This window comes from Pistacia vera, unplaced genomic scaffold, assembly GCF_008641045.1.
Source record: "Pistacia vera cultivar Batoury unplaced genomic scaffold, PisVer_v2 Contig260, whole genome shotgun sequence".
NCBI classification, from domain to species: domain Eukaryota; kingdom Viridiplantae; phylum Streptophyta; class Magnoliopsida; order Sapindales; family Anacardiaceae; genus Pistacia; species Pistacia vera.
The window spans coordinates 1,125,756-1,140,919 of NW_022196069.1; the positions used below are offsets into that span (position 1 = coordinate 1,125,756).

The 15,164-nt window shown below is 38.3% G+C and overlaps 1 pseudogene; it reads left to right on the top strand.

Moving 5' to 3' along the window:
- The first annotated feature begins 1,448 nt into the window (after positions 1–1,448).
- LOC116132810 overlaps positions 1,449–15,164 on the top strand; it is a 30,284-nt pseudogene continuing 16,568 nt past the window's right edge.

The window sequence follows — 15,164 nt, forward strand, 5'->3', positions numbered from 1 at the left end:
ACAATAAAAGAATAATAGCAAGCATCACTACATTTGTTGCGTGTTAAATCAAGAGTGCGCCAAGATCCTCCAGATCAAGAAGTTCATATGGAAAATATCTATCAGAAAAAGAGTAGATAGGAAATAGAAAAGCAGATGCAGGATGGACATCCACCATGACCTACCACTACCTTTAATTTCGTTTTTATTTTATTATCGGATCACCCCGTAGTCAGAAAACTTTTAAAAAAATAATATTAAACAAGATAGAAAAAAGAATAGAGAAATAATAATAATCAAAAGTAGTTGGGGTTCGTTTTCAAACATTTTCTTCTTTCGATGAGAATCATCTTTTCAATGTTTACCTTTTACCAAACATTAAATTATCTAGGGCTTGTCACATGAAATTGTGACTCCATGTGTTTTTTGAATCCTACATCGGCCAAACAACCCTGAACAAACAAGATGCCATCACTAAAATTAATTTCATGATTTGTAATGTTAACCAAATCGCAAGTATATTTGTACAATAACATTTCCACTTCATATATAAATGCTTACCTTTGGTGCTACATTTGTAACTAAAGTCTTCATGTTTTAAAAGAAAAAAAGTAAGAGTGATGACATGTGTTCAAACTAAATATACAATCTACTATATATAAACTGATGTAATAACACTTTTTCATTGATACATCATTCATTAAGGGTATTGTAGACGGTAAAAATCTATAGTTACAGAAGATAACTGATCCTGTGAGATTGAGGTCACTTACAATCCATTGAACTTGCACACAAAGAAATTAAGCGCGACCCATGGACATTTGTATGGTCAAAAGCCATATTTTAAACTGAGTTGTCATAAAATGGAATTGGTTGTAGAAGAATTATTGATTGAATAAATAAAATAAAAATAATAATATTTAGTTTAATAAGGTTCTAACATTAATATTTACTACTTAAATTACTTGAGATGCCTATATCTATACAAGAGTATTAGTTATAAAGTTAGAAGAAAAAAAACCCTAATACAAATTGTCCAAAGGGCTTAGGACATTACGCCCCCTGAAACTTTCAAAAAAATAATACCAAGCCCTTGCCTTTACATTTTTCCGTTAAAATTAAATTGTTATAAAAAAGAATTTAAATATTAAAAACAAACTAAAAAATTTAAACGAAATTAAATAAATAAACAAATAAATTTCAATCACAACCGGCCATTGGAGATCGTGGCCGCGATCTGCAAATCGTTGGTCGCAATTTAACAGGGTAGGGGGTCTAATTGGTGTTTTTCGCAGTTATGGGTGACAAAAGTAAATTTTGAAACTTACAGGGGCGTGTAATGTTTACGCTCATTGCCCAAATAATATTGCCATAATTTGAACGATACGTTGGTGTTTCGGTGAGACCTATAATTATGTCAAGTCAGCCTGCAATTCTAAACTTACCAGGGTTTTACACTTTTACTTTCATCTGTTCAAGATTTCAAGTTCGACGGGTCTCCAAAATAATGCGAGACTTTAAAGAAATTTTCTCAACTCTCAAGCATAGGTGAGTTTATTCAATCACTTTGGCAACTACGATGTTTAATTTTCTCTTCAGAAATTTACTTCATAGTCATGGTAGATATGCTAACTTAGCTTTATTAAACCCTAATAAATTTCAAGTTTTTTCCTATCCAATTTTTGTCAAATACATCTCAACCAACTCAAATGAACAATCTTTTACCATTTCATACCTTATTAATTCATGTGGGTTGTCTTCTGAATCTGCTCCAAAGACATCCAAAAAAGTTCAATTTGATACTCTAGAAAAACCAGACTTAGTGGTAAACTTTTTCAAGAGCAATGGCTTCTCAGAATGCCAAATTTTAGACCTCATCAGAAAGCGCCCAAAACTTCTTTTGTGCAATCCTGAGAAAACCCTTCTGCCAAAACTTGAGTTTTTTTCACTCCAAAGGCGTTTCAAGTCCCGTTCTTGCAAAACTTTTATGTCGGGACCCTAACATCTTACATACGAGCTTAAAAAACCAAATAATCCATTCCTTTCATTACCTTAGTAACTTGCTTCAATCAAGTGAAAAGGCTATTACTGCTGTTAAACGCTCTCCAAGCATTCTTTATCGTGATCTTAAAAAATTGATTGCACCTAAAGTCGGTTATTTGCGAGATAATGGTGTGCCTGAATCAAATATTTTTAGGTTACTTAGTAATCGGCCTTACATATTTATAAATGGCTTTAGTCGGTTTGAAGAGACTTTGGACTTGGTAAAGAAAATGGGTATAAATCCTATAAGGTCAGTTTGTTATTGTTATTCATATAATGTGGCAATTTCCAAATCTCACTGGGATAAGAAGATTGATGTTTACAAGAGGTGGGGTTGGTCTGAGGAAGAGATTCTTATAGCATTTCGAAAGAATCCTTGGTGTATGATTACATCCGTGGATAAGATTATGGGAGTGATGGACCATTTTGTAAACAAAATGGGTTGGGAGCCTTCTGTCATTCTGAAGCAGTCAAATCTTCTTTCACTTAGCTTGGAGAAGAGAATAGTTCCTCGTGGTTCAGCTCTTCAATATCTGTCATCCAAAGGTTTGCTTAAGAATAATCCTTATAACCCTGTTACATCGTTTCGACTTCCTGAAGAAACCTTCTTGCAGAGGTTTGACAATTGTTATGACAAAGCGCCCCAGTTAATGAAGCTGTACAGAGAAGCTGGATCTTTCAAAGATGGCAAAGTGAAAGGAAAGCAGCATTTGTAACATGTTGACATCAGAATGATAGTGTTACTTGATCTAGTTAAATTCATTGTATTCAGATTGGGTTTACTTGTAGTAAAAAAGAGCATCCAGTCCAGGTTAGTTTTGAGTTACTTCCAATTTTTTATTTTTTGTATTAAACTGTGATATCTGGCTTCGTTTAGTCTTGTTAAAAACTCTGCAGCTAGTTACCTTTGGTTGATATTAATTTCCTTGATCTCTGTGATGTTTTTAGGAGGCACGACTTCGTTCTATAGTGAAATTTTCTTCTCTCCCATTAGAAAAACATTTGAAAGGGAAGCTCAGTGAGTTAATAACTTCAGTGAAACTTAGAAATTGTTGTGTCTGGTTAGTTCGTATGTCAACCCAAGTCAACTTGAAGATAGAAGTTGTTAACTGAATACTGCAGTCATCACTAGGTGTGCATATGAGCCGAGCCGAGCCGAGCAGTGCCTGGCTCGAGCTTGGCTCGTTGAGAAGGGTCGAGCTCGAGCTCGAGCCAAGCTCATTTGCAGATTTTTGAATAGGTTGCAGATTTGCAGATTTTTGAATAGGTTGCAGATTTGCAGATTTTTGAATATCCAAGCTCTGAAATTCAAAAGCAGCTAAAGTTGCAGTAAAAGCATTTGAATTGGTTGGAGATTTATCTTCACAACGTGTTGTAATGGGAAATTAAGATTAGTTTTCATAGCATTAAAATTTATTCTGGCAAACCACATAGTTTTGCAACTTGATATAAAATCATGCTACAAATCAATTAAAATAGCTGAAGCTAATCTTGAGACAATATAATTTATATGCTTGTCAATATCTGTGTCTCGATCTTAATCAAGCTTAAACCACTCAAGTAGCAGTTCTGAAGTAAAAGTAAAAGAACAACAATCAGTTTCAGACTGTAAAAAACTAGACAAAATTCCATCTTCCTTCTGGTGTTATGCCTTTAAGCTAGACAAAATTTTCAGACCACCTTCCTTCATCAACACCCTTCTTCAACATCCTGTGCACATGTAAAGCATCCCAAATCATTGAAATTTGCATATAGCAAACATATTATATTCAATTTTTAGAAATAGTAACACATTACTGCCTAACCCAGCAACCACAAAGTATGTTCAATCTAGTTCACTAGATATATCCACCAATTTCACTTACCAACTCAAACACACAAAACCCAATTACAAAACCATCTCAAAACCCATAAAACTCAACACTAACCATAAACAAAATACAAAACCCTCCCATTTTCAACAATCAAACACACTTCACATTACAAAACCACCAAAGCAGCTGAGGTTGCAAAACCACCAAACCACCAAACCACATTACAAAACCACCAAACACACTCCTACAGACTAAAAATTTATCCAAGCAATAAAAAACTGCTAGCTGAGATAAAAACAAACCTCAGTTGGTTGCCCACTTGAGCTCCAATTGACGTTGATCTGATCACAGGGAGAAAAAGAAAAACAAATCATATAACAATCACTTTAATGGTTTAACTAATTTCTCATAAAAAGTTAAACATTTACTATCACTAACCTGTCAAGATTCCACCAAAACTTCATAGGATCGAAAGCCGAAACTCCTCATTTGTCTTCTCTTTCTAAACAACAAAAAGGAAAACATATTGATTTAGTTTCAATAATGTTAATAAATGACCAAATTAATACATAATTTTAATAAAATGGACTATAGAAGTATGAAACTTACTTTGTAACTTTTCTTGACTCCATAGAGATTGCGACACCAATCACCACCATAGAGTAGCATTTGCATGGTATCGAGAGACAACGATGATCGATAAGTGTCAATAACTTGACTCCCTGCACTGAAAGTTGCCTCTGAAGCGACCGTGGTGATTGGAATGGCAAGTATTTCACGAGCCATCTTAGATAGAATGCGATAGTTCGTTTGATTTACCCTCCACCATTGTAACGCATCAAATGAGGTATCATCCTCGTCCCATAACAAAATTTCTCCTCTAGATAACGATCTAACTCAGTTTCTCATGTTGCACCATTTGAGTTGTCTTAAAAAACTGGCAGAATTATGAACTAGTACATTTAGGGCGTTGTACATTGTCCCGCTAAACTTTACTAATTTCTACAAGGTGGTTCACTGTTGGTAGATTGAGTTTCTGCTATATATTCCTCATAAATCTCATACAAGGCAGCTTGCACTTCATCAATTTTGTCTTGTGCTTCTTCATCAGGATACATTTGTGGGTAGATCCTCGGATCCAATACAGCTGCAATTGCCATTATGAAATTGCATTCCCCCCAATACTTGTCAAACTTTTCTTTCATCTTTCCCACCATTGATCGAATGAAATCATCATCTTCAGAACATTTTTCATCTAGCAACTCTTTTATGTCAAAAATTTCTTGCAAAAATAAGTTAGAAGTGGGGTACTCACTCCCTGATATGACATTAGTTGCCGAGTTGAAGGCTTCTAAAATCTCACACGCTTTCTTAAGTTTTTCCCAATCTTCATCTATTGGGGCAAAAGTAAAGTTATTATCCAATTGAACTAACATTGGAAACACATCTCTGTATTGAATTGCAAGTGTCAACATCTGATAAGTAGAATTCCACCTCGTTTTGCAATCAAGTATGAGTTTCCGTTTGGGCAACTGTAACATTTGAACAATCTCTAAAAACATAATTGCTCTGGTCGCTGATTGCTTGACATACAAAATACGGTCAAATATGTCTTGAATGATGGGCTTAATTTGGGAAAGCCCATCCTGAGCCATGAGATTCAATATGCGTGCCGTGCACCGCATATGAAACAACCTCCCATCACACATTAGCTTCTTGTTTCTTCCTTAATTCTCCCTCAAAATCTTGATTGTTGCGTCATTACTTGAAGCATTGTCAACTGAGATACTGAACACCTTGTTCTCAATTCCCCATTCAATTAAACACTTATGAATAGCAGCAGCAATCTCAACACCAGGTCGAGGAGCCGGTATATGAGCAAAATTGAGCACACGCTTCTGCAACTTTCAATCATTATCAATAAAATGTTCGATGACAACCATGTACTCAAGCCTCTGATTAGAAGAATTTCATAGATCAGTTGTCAAACTAATATTGTTAATACTCTTAAGCAAATTAACCAACTTCTTCTTTTGTATCTCATACACAGTCACACAATGTTGTTTCAAAGCAGTACGCGTTATCTTCTCCCATAGTGGCATACCACATTTTTGCATCATGTTAAAACCCTTCTCCTCCAGAACTGTAAATGGATGCTCATGCATGAGCACCCAATTTACAGCTAGTTCCTGCATCTTGTTCATATCAAACTTGGCATCTGAAAATGCAAGTGCAGATTGCATTGAGATATCATCCGTTGAACTAGCTGGCCGAAAAAACAACTTTGTTTGCATTTGACTACCTATTTGCTTCAAACATGATTTCAAATGTCTTGCAAACTGAGTTGTGCTCTTGGTCTCCGTTATTGCAAGCTTTGCCTTACAATGAATACACTCTCCCTTTGTAGAACCATCTGGTAGAACTGAAAGATAGATGCATGGAGAATCAAGCATATCATACTATAACAAGTATAGTCATATTTTAAAAATAAATTTCAATCAAATTGAAATAAGTAAGGTAGAACATGTTACCTTAAGCCCTTAGCAACGTTGGAGACTCTTAATTTCAAGAGAAATTAAGCAAAAGAGTATCCACACCAAGGGAAGAAGAAATTTGACCAAGAGGGAGATTTAGGGTTCTTAGAGATTTTTTTTCTACACAAAAATTGATATATCATTTTCTTTATATAGGAATCCTTGTAAACAATTCAATAATTGTTTTGGACTTCCTTAAACAATTCCATAATTGTTATGAAGTTGTTAGACTTCTTTAAATGATAACATTGGATTAACATTTAATCACAATTAACAATTTAACTCTTAAATTGTTTACATAACAATTTAACCCTTAAATTGTTTACAATTACAACCCCTTGTAAAATCCAATTTAATATAAAGAAAATGTTTCATATAAATAACTTTATTACCCTTGGTAGGTGCTAGCCAACCTTGGATAATCAACTCTCTTTGGCTATTTCTCCATTCTCCTTAGTTTTTATGTGTGACCTCTTAGGTTCACTGTGGCCTAGCCGTGGGCCCAATATCACAATCTATTTCGATATGTTTTGTCATAACTCTTTATGAACAAAACTCCCACTGATTATGGTAGGCATCTAGCAATGCTCCATAACCCCTAAGTCACAATGAAGATATACTCCAACGAACCTTTTACAATCATACATGTTGTATAATCAAATCCTTCCGTTGTCTAATCCCAATTAAGAATGGATTTATGGTATGTCAAAATCCTTATCTTAATTTTAATGCAATATATACGGAACGTGTCACCATGAAACAACCTTTCATGTAACATTTTATATACCCTGGCCGGAGATTTCCCTTTTCCAATGTATCTTGACATTTGTCTAAGAACTTGATATCAATCTATACCAAGTTAACGGATCCCATCTTGACTATCACTTGTCCTCACACATAAAAAACACATGGCCAATTCGGCTTATTAACACATGGCATGATTAGCCTCATGTTTATACACCATATGAACCATATGCGTTTATGCAGAATCCAACCGTGATATCTCAGGTCTAAGGATTAATAATACCCTAGTACGATCTTATGATAAATCATTAACTAAATTTTAAATGTCCATGTGATTCATCATAAATGGCCATATTCGATAAACAGTTCACTAACCGCGTATCCATGCTAATGCCCTAGTGATATAACTTTTATAATTACCCACACCAATACCATCACATGATATTCTATGGAGGCATTCAATATGCCTACTATATAATATTATTGCCCAATTAATATTACCTATGTAGGGAATACTTTGATGATTTTGATCTTCTAAAGATTTGTATCATCCGGACATTTCACATGTAATACATATATATAAATGAAGCAATAAACCACATGTGAAATAAGAACACTTTCTTCTATTGATAAGATAAAATGTATATACAACTATATACATTCACACATATATATATATATATACAAAACATAATGCCTCGGAACCGATGATATAATTTGTTCCTAGGGCATACACTAACAAGAACTACCTCTTTAAATTCATTCTAAACCGCTGATGTCTTTGGTCGCTTTTTCCTCTGAAAATGATTAACTTGCTCCTCGTCAGTACGAGGGGTAGAAGCATCAACACCATCACTAGGTGTGCCTGTGGGTGTCGCATCATCATCAGACCAGGTTTCAAAGATATCTTCTACTGATTGCGTTTGTGAAGTGGAAGGGTGTGTTGGATTGGGGGTGAATGACGGATGCTCCGTTGGAATAAACAAATCCCTCTGCAAAAAGAATCTAAAGTCATAAACATTAAAAGACATGCTACACAAAGTTATTAAAAAGAATAAAAAAGAAAAGTAACTACAAAAAAGTCATTAAAAGAAGGAAGTACTAATTATGGAGGCAATTTAAAAGAAGGAAGTATATTTTTGAACTATGTAGACATGCTGCCTAATGGATAAAACAGTTTTAGGCCCAGTTTCTGTTCTATAACTAAAGTTTAATATAACTTTGCCTAAGCACAAAATACTTTATCTGAATATGAGGTCGTGCATAATTGGCAACTTTTTGAGTTATTTATGAATACTTTATCCATGATATGATACCATTCATTTCCCTTATTTATGAATCACTATCCCCTTCCCACTTTCTCAGTCGCTCTTGAATCACTACCAGATATGAACCACATCTCTTTTATCTCATTACCCTCATTTATCATTCCTTCAACCCTTTTACAGTTCTTTGTTTACCATTTCTGGGTTATGAATGTTTTGATGTGATCTGGACTCAAGTAAGCAAGTTTATGGCTTTTTGATTTTTGAACTGATGATTCTTTGTTTTGTTTTGTGGAAACAATGGAATGAATGGAGGTTAGATTTTAGATTCCTTTTCTCTCTTTGTACGTTTTTCTCGGCAGCCAATCAAAGTAGGTGATAGAAAGTCAATAAACAACTGGACCTAACTTAGCTACAATTGTCTATTTTGACCAGTAGAAAACGGTAGCAGAATTCATGAAGTCTTTTAAGCCCTTTTCTTTTACATGAAAACTAATATGAAATGTCTCTGACTTAAATAGCATCAATTTATAATCAGAAATCATACTAAGTGTGTTTGTTTTCTTGACTCTGATTCATCTCTTATACTCATTTTCATGTAGATGTGACCAAGATTTGCTGAAACAAATTCATAATTACAAAGATCCCATCATCATCAAGCTTTAAGACCTCTACAAAGTTAATCGTTCAAAGTCGGAAAATGTACCTTGTCGCAGTAATAGACTGAGAAGGAGCCTCTATTCTAATAGTTTTTACCTTGAGCTTTTTAGATAATGCTTCTAACTGATCTCAGTTCCTTTGAAACAGATACGAAATAAGAAATGAAGAAGGGAAGTAGCCAAATAAGAAAACTAAAGAAGTTTCAATAAACTCGACAGTAGCTTACCTACATAACATTAACAAAATAACAAAATAAAAGTGAAGAAGGGAAGAGGATGGTGGATGGTAGTAGCTAAAGCTGGTCGTTGGTCAGTAGTAGTTGAATGAAGGTTTGATGAAGGCTGGACAATGGTGGTGTCTCAGTTCTTGCGGTGTGTTTTGGCGGAGGTGAGTAGCTGAATGTCTTTGTTTTCAGTCGAATGAATGAGTTTATTTCAGATTTTAGGGCAAATATGAATACACGAGCTTTGCCTTACCGATCGATCTCACGAGCTCTCCTACTCGAATGACATCTCGATTTATTCGAACAGCTCGCGAGCAGTTCGAATCGAGCACGAAAAGCTCAACATTTTTCATGAGCTTGAAGTTGAGCTCGAACTCGTGAACTACTCGTTCTCTGACGAGTCGAGGTTGAGCTCATTACGAGTTGAATCCAAGTAGCTCACGAGCTACTCGGTTCGACTGCACCCCTAGTCATCACCAAGACACAAGATTATCTTTTTTTTTTTTTTTTTTTTTAACTCTATTTTACTGGAGAATGCCATTGTTCTTTACGATTTTGTAAAACAATCTCATCAATCATGAACACTATTACGTGTTGAAAAATGAATAGATTAGTGGTTGATTAGGAGATAAAATTCTAGTGCTAAAAATATATAATTGTCCCATATCTAAAGCAAAGAAGTTAACTTGATTGATAGTAGATATTAACTTAAGTTTACTTTTTATCATTACTTGTTTAAATGTCTAGCCATTTGTAATCCTCATTCAAAGGAGATTGGATGACAAACATACATCTCAAAAATTACAAATTGTTGATGCTTGATTTTGACACCAACTATTCGCACGTGAGAAATGTTGAGTGGGCTCAGAAGTCACACGTGATTATGGAAGTGTTTAGTTGAATAAAGGGAGAAGAACAATGTTTAAAGTGGTTCGGATTCTCACAAGGCGAATCCTAAGTCCACTGATATTGTATTAATGAGTGAAGTCAAGTCGCGCTCAACAAGCTGAGTTATAGTTTGGAGAATACAAGAGAGAGAGAGAACAAGCTTTTCTAGAGTGAAATTAGCCAATCCCCCAAATGGAGAGAAATCCTCTATTTATAATGGGATGAACCAAGGTAATGATTACTAAATCTGCGAGTGGGGTAGATGTTGTGCAAATCAATCTTTGCGTCCCATTGCTCACCTGCCCACACGATTTCCTTGACTCGTGTAGGGATTGGACACGTGGATCATTTTCAACCATTGGTCAACCTGGCGTACACCTACTACACTGGTAAGAGCATGCCACTCACGTCATCACGCGACATGGCCGCATCTGAGTGGTTGTAGAACCTTTTTAAGCTCTGACCATCCATGTTGACAAGGCTTCTGTGTCAACCTTACTTTTCCAAGCATAACAGAAGTCCTCTAGTTTTTAAGGTTTGAGAATCGAACCTTGAGAACTACACAATTATGCCTTGATTTGATATGTGCCGAATGACACCCGATCGATCCGACCTGGTTGCAAGAAGGTCGTAAGACATTTTCATATAGATGACCTGAAGTGGTCTTCTTCCGCAAGGCCCACGACCTGGACCAGACCTTATTCAGTGCCATATTGATGCTCTTACCTTGACCGAGGTTCGTGACCTAGTTATACTTAGCGTATTTTTTGCTAAAGGCAAAGGGTCACGTCGCTTCATAGCAGACATGTGACAAAGAGTGTTTTATCTAACGACCTTTTTAGATGTTATCCATTGTGCTTTGGCAGCTAATACATTAATGAAACACTTTTTGCTCTGACAGACATGTCCTATGTGCAATAAGTGTCAGCCATGTGCATTAAATGTAAGCCATGTTGAAACGACATTCCTTATCAGAACATTAAATGCGGATAAGAGTGCATTTAATGTAGAGGAGGGAAACGAGCCATCGCTCGATCATTTCAACGGAGGGAAGCGACGATTTGATTTCTTGAAGCATGGTGATTACTCTTCCCCGTTGATTGATGACACGTGGTCGCGATCAACAGCGAGAGATGATTTTCGTTCAAACGTTGCTTGGCTTCGAGAAAACCGAGCACCACTTCCTTCACTATAAAATCCTAGGCTCACCTCAAGCAATGTCACAATACTCACTTTTTCAGAAAGAGTAAGAAGCTTTCGTGAGACTAGGTTTTCCACCTCCCAAGTTGGTGCACACTTGACGTTCACAGCAGGAAATTCCATCTTCATACTCAAGAGGTAAATATGATTCTTTCATTACTTTCCTTTTTCTGTTTTGACGACAACCATGTGATAACAGCGAGTGTATGCTGGTGATTAATCAGAGAAGAGGCTTTCCTCTAGGGTTTGAGTCATTAAGGGTGGTCCCCAAGGATTCTTAGGGTTTTTCTAGGGTTTAAGGAAGATAGTGTTTACCTTTTCTTCCACGTCATCGTACAAAACTTTATACAACGATTGAGTAATTCCTGTATGTCACTCTTTTTTAAACCGTAGAAGAAATGGACACTTCAACAACCAGAATATATGAGGGAACGAGCTCGCCGGTGCATGACATCCCAGCGGGTCCCTCTGAGAAAATCCTGGCAATAGCCACAGTAGAGGAAATTCAAAAAGCAGTAGACCAATATGCACTTAGCGTAGATGTCTATCAGCACAGGACGTATACAGCTTGGAATCTGCCAAAAGGAATGGCTGCGATCTCTGAGAACATTTTTAAATGTGGAGCGCTAATTCCCTTCAACCCTTTCATAAGGTCGGTCCTCGATCATTTCGGGGTCGCACTGTTACAGCTGATGCCAAATGCGTATATGATAGCGGTGACTATATATATCACATAAGGTAAGAACGGTCTAGGCAAGCTAACCACGCTAGAGCTCGGCTGCTCTACTATTTGAAGAAGAGTAAAGACAATGACTCTTTTTGCCTCTCGAAGAGATCTACGATCGAGGGAGGAATACACAGTTACCTCAGGAATGTCGAGGCGTATGAGACAAATTTTTTCTTTTTTCACTATGATGACATCTGCCAGTTTAGGGAGCTGAGTAGGTTTTCCTTTCATTTTCTTGGCGAATTTTCCTTCTTTTAATCTTTGCTAACGAGCTCTCTTTGCTTCTTTGCAGTAAATAAGACGACCAGGTTGTCAGCTCTCGTCGATTTCAACAGAATAATCGCCTTTGGTTTTCTGCCCAAATAGAGTCGTGACGCGAGGCTGCTCGTGACAACTGCGAACCTGCAGAGCGACTTTCTCAACCCCGAAGCGACCTTAGAAACCTTACCGAGTAAGTATTCGTAACTTTAGCCAACTTTGTTATTTGCATGGGGTGAACTGTTTTGCTAATGATGTTCGCATGCAGCGACCATGCCACCCAAGGTACCCAAGTCGCTGAGAGCTAGGGAGTTCACCTTCCCTCGGGTCGATGCCATAGGACCAGCTAGGGTGACTCCCAATGGTGGGATGCTGGCAGGGGCACCGGTACGACCAGCGGGTGCTCCCCAATCTGCGGCTGCTTGTCCTGAGCAAAAGATGATGGCTTAGAAGTAAAAAAAGAGGAAGCAGCTTCGGGCCGAGGAGTTATAGTTCGAGCCGGAGGGTTTGGGCATTCAGCCCGGGAGGTCGCAGCCCTACCAGGCCTTCCGCTTGGGAGGGCCTCCTCGGGGCTCGATTGGTGTCACCGTTGCCCCTAAGGGTCCGCTAATAGGGCAAAGGGAGGTCGCAGATCCTGGGAGGAAAATGGGCAAGGAACCAGTGGGTGAGGTACCACCTGTTGAGGGAACGGGCACTCTCGTGCTGGACTCCGTGGGGCAATTCCTGGAGCATTTGCAGCCAGTGATGTTAACCTTGTTAGAGTGCCAGCTCGCAAAGGCGTTTAAGAAGTTCGTGGTCTCTAACCCGTGGACCTGATGACCATGGCCTTTCAGCATCAAAGCCAGGTAAAATGGTTTGTCCTCGTCAAGGACTTTCTTACATTTCCTTACTTTTTTAATAAAAAAAGAATTTAACCCCTTGTTCTCTTCACTTCGCAGTCCCTTCTCACCATGCACCTGGCCCAATAGAAGACTTAGTTGGGGGTCGCTGAGGGGATGGTCGAGCTGAGAGAAGAAAACGTGTGGCTGAAATGGGACTTAGAAGCCGCATAAGCAGAGAAGAACCTATCCACCGTTCAAGCGAACCAATATCTATCTGAGAGGAACATTGTGCTTCGCACGGTGGATTTCCAGAAGGTCGAGCTAGAGAAGAGATGAGAGGAGGTTAAAGAGCTCAAAGGACAGTGGCCAGACTCACCAAGGAGGCTGGCGAGAAAGAGCTAGAGCTATGAGCAAACTCCGAGCGGGCCTTGCGAGCAGAGCAGGACAGAGTGCAGTTGTGGGAAGCCACCGAAAAGCAGAAGTGGGCACTTGAGGCCGAACTCCAATTCTCCCACAGTCGTGTCACTTCGCTAACCGAAGAGATGAAGCGACAAGAGCTAGAGATTGAGAGGAGTGTTGCCGACTAGTCGATCTAGTCCATCTATGCCCTTTCGGCCAAAGAATCCCAACATAGACTTCACTGACCTCCCGGACGATTACTAAAGGATCCTCGCTTCCATGGCACGAGCCGATGACAAGGAGGAAGGTCAGGGGCCTAATCTGGAAGATGAACATCCGAAGTACGTCCCGGAGGAACCAACAGTCGACCAGGTGTTTGATGACCAACCTGGGGATACTGAGGTCGCACCTCCAAGGCCTGGGGACGAAGGCCAGTGATGGCTTCTGCTTTTTACTACTGTTTCTATGCTCGCAAATATGTACTTATTTTATTTTACAATAAATAAAGAGATCGTTTCCTTGATCATTCGTGAGTACTTATAATTTTTCATACCTTACAAATGTTACACAGGTGGACATGAGGTCGCTTTCTAACTATTTATAGTAGTATTTGTACAAATAATATTTATGCGAACAAAAGGGTACACATGCGGGAAACGATAGTAAAAAAGAGTTTATCTTATTTATAAGGCTTGCAAAAGTAAGTCTTTACAAGAAAATTAGAAAAAAATGAGTTCGAAATTACTGATAATAGGGGCGAAGGTGTTCAGCATTCCAAGCTCGCGGCACTTCGGAACCGTTCAGCCTTTTAAGGTGATAAGTCTCGGGTCTTATCACGTTAGCGATGCGGTATGGGCCTTCCCAATTTGGTCTCAATACTCTCGTACTAGGTTCTCTTGTACCGAGAAGGACTTCTTTCAGAACAAGGTCGCCGACCTGGAAGTATTTTCTTCTAATCTTAGAGTCGAATAACCTTTTCGTGTGCTGTTGGTAGGTTGTTATCCTTAGCTAAGCCTTGCTGCGATGTTATTCAACTAAATCCAAACTTGCGCGCATAAGCGCTTTATTGTCTGTTTCATTAAACAGGTCTCTCCGAAGCAAACCAGTTCCTACCTCCACGGGGATCATCGCCTCATAGCCATATGCTAGCGAGAAGGGTGTTTCTGAAGTAGAGGTTCTCAGAGTTGTCCTATATGCCCATAAGACTTTAGGGAGGTTGTCAGCCTAGTTACCCTTGGCAGCGCCAAGTTTGGCTTTCAGAGTATGCTTGATGGTCTTGTTGATAGCTTCAACCTGGCCATTTGCTTGTGGTCTTGCGACTGATGTGAACTTTTTGTGGATTCCCAGTTCATCGCAAAACTGCTTGAATTCCTCGTTATCGAACTGCTTTCCATTATCAAAGATGAAGGTATGAGGAATTCCATAGAGGTACAATATGTTTTTGAAGACAAAGTCCTTGAGTTTTTTGGTGGTGATCACAGCCAAAGATTCGACCTCGGCCCACTTGATAAAGTAATCCACCACGACCACTGCATACTTGACTCTTCCCCTATCAACTGGCATGGGTCCAATAAGATCGATTCCCCACATGGAGAATGGCCAGGAGCTC